The sequence below is a fragment of the Glycine max genome, chromosome 17 (assembly GCF_000004515.6).
Source record: "Glycine max cultivar Williams 82 chromosome 17, Glycine_max_v4.0, whole genome shotgun sequence".
Lineage (NCBI taxonomy): Eukaryota > Viridiplantae > Streptophyta > Magnoliopsida > Fabales > Fabaceae > Glycine > Glycine max.
Genome location: NC_038253.2, coordinates 33,990,671 through 33,997,065, shown reverse-complemented (window position 1 = coordinate 33,997,065; position 6,395 = coordinate 33,990,671). Strand labels below are relative to the sequence as shown.

General features: G+C 32.1%; 1 pseudogene; it reads left to right on the top strand.

Annotated features, from left to right (window-relative positions):
- Positions 1–2,434: 2,434 nt before the first annotated feature.
- LOC100812096 (serine/threonine-protein phosphatase PP1-like) lies at positions 2,435–5,207 on the top strand (annotated as a pseudogene).
- The last annotated feature ends 1,188 nt before the right edge of the window (positions 5,208–6,395 follow it).

Sequence of the window (6,395 nt, the reverse complement as noted above, 5' to 3'; positions counted from 1 at the left end):
GTCATTGAAAGCAAAGACTTTCGATGACGATCGTAAACCACCGTCTTGGAAGAGTCAATGTTACAAAGACGTTTTTACTTCAACACCGTCTTTGCAAGTAACCATTCAAAGACGGTTTTTACGTAAACATCGTCGTTGAATGGTACCATTCAACGATGATGGTTATGATAAACCCGTCTTTGTTTGTTGACCATTCTAAGTCGGTTCTGTGATAAACATTGTCGTAATATGGTACCATTCAACGACAGTATTTCTCATAAAACCCGACTTTGAATGATATCATTTCTATGACAGTTTTATGGTAAACACCGTCTTAATATAGTACCATTCAACGACGGTGTTTGTCATAAAACCCGACTTTGAATGGTATCATTTCTACGACGGTGTTTATGTAAAAACCGTCTTTGAATGAGACAATTCTAAGATAGTTTTTAAGTATACATTGTTATAGAAATGATACCATTTAACGACGATTATTTGCTAATAACAGTCTTTGAATGTGTTCCTTCAATAGGTTAATATTTTATACAAAAATGCATATCAATTAAGTAATTACAACACATATGTATTCATTGGTAATTACAACACATATATTCCCCTATTACAGTAAAAATGTAATAAAGCCAATCTATTTTGCAATGACTAGTATATACTATAAACACTACTAAAAAATGTTTTTTTACGACATGTATTTAAAAGCGGTTATCAAAACACCGTCCTTGTTAAGTAGCAATGGTGTTTTTGTAATTAATTGGAACTTTTCAATGACGGGTGTTGTCAAGACCGTCTTTGAAATTAGATTTCAACGTCATTTTTAAAAAAACCCGTGGATAAAAATTACCCGGCTGTTTTCCTCTTTTTCCTCACGTCTGTTCCTCTTCTCAATATTTTTTATTTTTGACTTTTAATTTTGTGCTCATTCCTTTCCCTCCATATACCTCAACCCAAACCCCTTCCCTCCCCTCCCTCCATGTCACCCCCTCATGTCTGGTCCTTTCCTCCATGTTCCACTATGTTGCACACAGAGAGAAGTGGATAGGGTGATACAAAGTTTTTTGTTGTCTATACATCTTCCTTCGTTGTTTGGGTTTGTTTGCCATCACTCTCCGAAATTCACATCATTCATCAGGCAAGCAACACCCCTTCTCTTTCATCCCCATTTCTTCTTTCTTCTACTATTTCTTTTCTCCAGTTTATATTTTGTTCTCCTTTTCTTTTATTTTTGGATTTTGAACCCTAGCGTTTATTTTGCGTTGCTTTCTTGTTTTCATAGCTGCATGATAGATGATGTCATGTCATATTCTTCTTCTTCTTCTTCTTCTTCTTCTTCTTCTTCTTCTTCTTCTTCTTCTTATTTTGCTCTGCCTAACTTACATTTAGAACTTTCTTGCGAAACTGCCTATTCTTGATTGTTATTATTATTTGATTTGATTATGTTATCATTTTGATAATTATTTGATTTGGTATTATGGAAAAGAAAACCTAGAAATGGAAGGAAAGAAAAATTTATGGATTATGATTTTTTTCCTTATTTAGAGTGCATAATCAGAGGTAGCCAGGCTTAAATAAGAAAAGAATAAAATAAATTTGTCAAGAGATTTGATTGTCTCTTCTATTTTGTACAGTGATTGTTTGATACTTGTAAATATTATATTTTATTATTGTTATTGCAAGAAAATTATGCAAATGGTCTTTTCCTGTTTCTGTGAAGTGTCAACAACAGCACCCACATGCGAATAAATCTCTATTGTTAACATGTTTGTGTACGATGACAAGAGTGATGTGCAAATTTCAAGAGCAGGATAAGGGATAAATTTGGCAAATTTTGCCAAGAGAAAGGCTAGCTTTGATGTGTATGACAAAGAGAGGATGGGGAAATGAGGGATGAGACTTGAGAGTGTGATAAGTTAGCAACTGATATAAGTGCAAAGTGAAATTTTAAAATACCAAATGTGCATTTGAATGACTTGTGAGGATGAACTTGAATGATAAAGAATCATTGAGGGACCCTTGGCATGGGAATAATGTGATATTATTATAGAAAAGATCTTCTAGGAATGAAAAATGGTGATTTACTCTTTTTAAAGCCCTGCACACTTTTTCCCCTTTTTTACATTTCAGCTTTTTACCATGAATGTAGAAAGCAGAAGGTGGGCATAGCTTATTGTGATAGCAAGAGTTTTTGTTGTACTTATATTCAGCTACTTATGCTGCATCATCCGAAGAAAATGCAAAATAAAAGGTATCTTTTATTGGGTTCTTGTGATGATTTTGTTGAAGATTTGCTATAAATATTTTGTTTTTTGTGTATGACAAGTAGTTGACAGAAAAAAGAAGCAGAAAGAACTACTATTAGAAATTGGAGTAAGTTCTATGGCTTGCATTGTATATCATAAAACAAAAAGAGACAAAATGTGGCAAGGTCAATTATGAAATGCAGATATTTAGCTTTCCAATCATTGTTGCTACAATAGGTAACTTTTCAGTTGCAAACAAGTTAGGACAGGGTGGTTTTGGACCAGTTTACAAGGTAAAGTTTATCCAGGATATAAATTAAGAAGATGCTAGATATTGTGAAAGCTAATGAGTGTACATTCTCAGGGGGTACTTCCTGATGGACAAGAAATAGCAATAAAGATACTTTCTAGTAGATCGGGGCAAGGGTTGGTGGAGTTTAAGAACGAGGCTCAACTTGTAGCAAAATTGCAGCATACTAATTTTGTAAAGCTTTTGGGGCTCTGCATACAAAATGAAGAAAACATATTAATCTATGAGTACTTGCCCAACAAAATTTTAGACTTTCATCTCTTTGGTATGTGATCTTCATGTGCAAGAAAATCTTGTAAATATTTATTTTAATACTTACTTTGGTTTATGTTTTGTTTGCTATGTGGCTTGATAAGTAATGCTTACTCTGAAACAGATTCTAAAAGAAGGGAAAAAATAGTTTGGGAAAAAAGATTCAACATCATTGAAGGTATAACTCATGGGTTGATTTATCTCCATCATTTTTCAAGATTAAAAGTGATTCACGGCGATTTGAAGGCAAGTAACATATTACTTGATAATGAAATGAACCCAAAAATTAGTGATTTTGGCATGGCAGTAATATTGGATTCAGAAGTAGTAGAATTGAAAACAAAAAAGAATTGTTGGAACATAGTAAGTATAAATTTCATTACAAATTAGCACAATTTTGTTCAACATCAACGCCTAATAGACAATAATGTATTCTTCATAGGCTCTGAATTTTCTGAAGAAAATTTTATTGCCAAAGTTAAAATGGAAATAGTAGTGAGAAAGGACCAGGTATGTGTACAACATTTGACAGTAATTTCACTGCCTCATACATTATAATTCTAAATCATTACCATGTTCGTTCAAAATAATTTTCCCCATTTGACAGTACAATATAATTAGTAATATATGAGATTCAATGCATTAGAGTTTTAAGTTTATCACCTATTTTGTAGTTTCGATACAAATTGATGATGATGGAATGTTGAAACAAGTAAGGGTTGCTTCATGAATTTGGTAATTTCTAACTAGTTATAGCATGTGTGAATCCCCCACTCCTTTCCATTGATATACTAATATATATGTTCATCTTTTATATACCAGCAAGATTAATATTATCTATTAATATTTTTTTCATATAAAAAACTATAGCAACGAGCATATAACATTTTTCTTTTATGACTCCTTTGCATATAAGTGACTCCTATATCATCTTAAGAAACCCAAAACACTAAACAAATTAATTTAAATTTTAAATATAATAGTAATTGTTATAATTTAGAATTAAATATGATTGAAATTAAAGGACTGAAATAATAATTAAATCTTATGTATCCATATTCTACTACTTCCATTTTGGTTACAGTTTACAAACAACTTACAAGTTTACTATTAGGTAGGCTTAGCAACAGGTTCCTTAGAATTGGGTCTGGTTTAAGTTCTCACCAAATGAAGATTTTAACTATTATGAATCTAGCATTAGCATTTCTCATCTTCATATATTATGATATGCATCTTTCTAGTAGTTATTTATGTTGCTATTTTTATGCATCATTGCCTAATATGTTACTACCTTGATATATGTTGTTTTAAACTTTTTATTTCCTTTTTTTTCATAGTGCATGAGAATTGATGGCGCCAATCCTGCAGAGCTCTCAGCCATGGGTCGAGAAATAGTAACATATTTTTACCTTAATATACTATGATTGACAAGCCATTTCTGTTGGTATTTTTTTTAGTGGAAGCTGGTATATAATTTATTACAGAGTATGCTTTACCCATGCCATATCAATAAATTGTTGATCTGAATGTTTCCCATGCAGCCTCAACTAGAAAACAAGTATGATATACATGATATGCATTTTATGTATATTTTTTACATGTATGTTAAATGTTATCTTAATTGCTGCTAGTTATATTCACAAAATTCTATTGGATTCATAAACTTCTTGATAAGAGTTAAGACAACTTAAGTTGTAGACCAGCAAGCAGCTCCATTTTATGAATATGTTACAACGATGCACATTGATATGGTGATTTTTATGATACATAAACCTATTGCAGGGTCATAAATTTATGCTTGCACTTGAGTCAATGTGCTTCTAAGGATTTTATGATGAGTGTAAACGAAGGTACAATGTGAGGCTTTGGAAAGTGTTCACAAAATATTTGAACTGCTTGCCAGTGGCAGCTCTAATTGATGAAAACATGCGTTGTATGCATGGTGGACTCTCTCATGAGTTACACAATCTAAATCAAATAAAGAGTTTGCGGCGTCCTATTGAAGTTCCTGAAATTGGTCTACTATGTGACCTCCTATGATTTGATCCTAGTATGACATTCAGGGTTGGGGAGAGTACGAACGCAGAGTTTCCTATACTTTTGGTGCTGATAGGGTGAGGGAATTCCTTCAGAAGCATGATCTTGATTTGATTTGATTTGTAGGGCCCATCAGGTTTCATATTCCTTTTAAATATGTGATTGTAATGGCTAGGAATAAAAAATGTATGATGTGCTGATTATATTCCATGTTACAGGTCGTGGAAGACGGATATGAATTCTTTGTTAACATGCAACTTGTACACATCTTCTCGGTACCTAAGTATTGTGGAGAGTTTGACAATGTTGGTGCTGTGATGATTGTTGATGAGACACTTGTGTGCTTTTTTCAAATATTGAAGCCTGTATAAAATAGAAAGCCTAATAAGTTTGGCTTTGGGAGCACAACTACAGTTAAGCATAGTACTCCAACAAAAGCCAAGGTATTTTGATTCCTTGATTCCATTCCAGAATTTTAATTTAATGATGTAGCAGAAATTGATTTGAGCTTGAGCTATTAATATGTGCAGAAAACCTTAGGGAAATAGTCAAAACAAGACTCTTAAGTATATCAAGTGCAAGTATAAAAAATAATTCTTAAGAAGGGAGCATAACAACAATTTTTTCTTGCAAGTTGTAGATTGTATTAGTAGGTTCTACAAATTGTTATCAAGGTTTACTATTTTGAATTCCTTTTTGTTGTTAATTTCTAGGAAATTTTCAAACACACAATTTTGGGTCAAGATATTCCCAATTTTGGAACATTTAACCTCTTAACCACTTTACTGGATAATCAACTCTATAATTATTCTTGGTCAAACACACAGACTGATGATGGCTTTGATACAACTGCACTACCCCGCATGCTCATTGAAAGACTTGAATAAACTAAGGTCTTTAGTCATTACTAAAGTCAATATTGGGGTTTCATTACCCATAAGATATCTGAGTCATATGTTGTTTGTTAATATATATACATGACACGGGGAAGAAATTCTGCATTGCTTAAGGAAATGTTCGACATAGCTGAGTTTGATATCTTAATTTCATAAACATAGTTTCAGGAAATTAGGAAAAAAAGTTAAATAAATCAAATAATAAAATATACAAAATGATTTCTTATTTTTACCCTCAACTTATAATAAAATATAAGAACTCTTTTGTATATTTTATTATTTGATTTATTTAACTTATATGGCTACTACTATCATGGCTACTACTCTTCTGTAAAATATTTAAGAATTAGGTAGAGGTACTGACATGGTTGAAAAGAATTCTTCCAATAATGTACATAAGAAATGAAATGGGGGTGGGGGGTTAGCAATTATTTTCTGACATCTATATGGGTAAAAACCACTGTTAAATTTAAGACTAAAGGTAGCTATTTTTCTTCATTACCATTTGGTTAAATGCTGGTCAATGTGCTTATTGCTAGTATTATGTGGTTGTTTTGCTGTATAAGATTTTTTGTTAACTCTTCTGGATATTGAGCCTCTTGCTATTTAAAATCTCATCCTTTGGATAATACTTTCAGGCAAACCATCTGCCTAATTTATTGT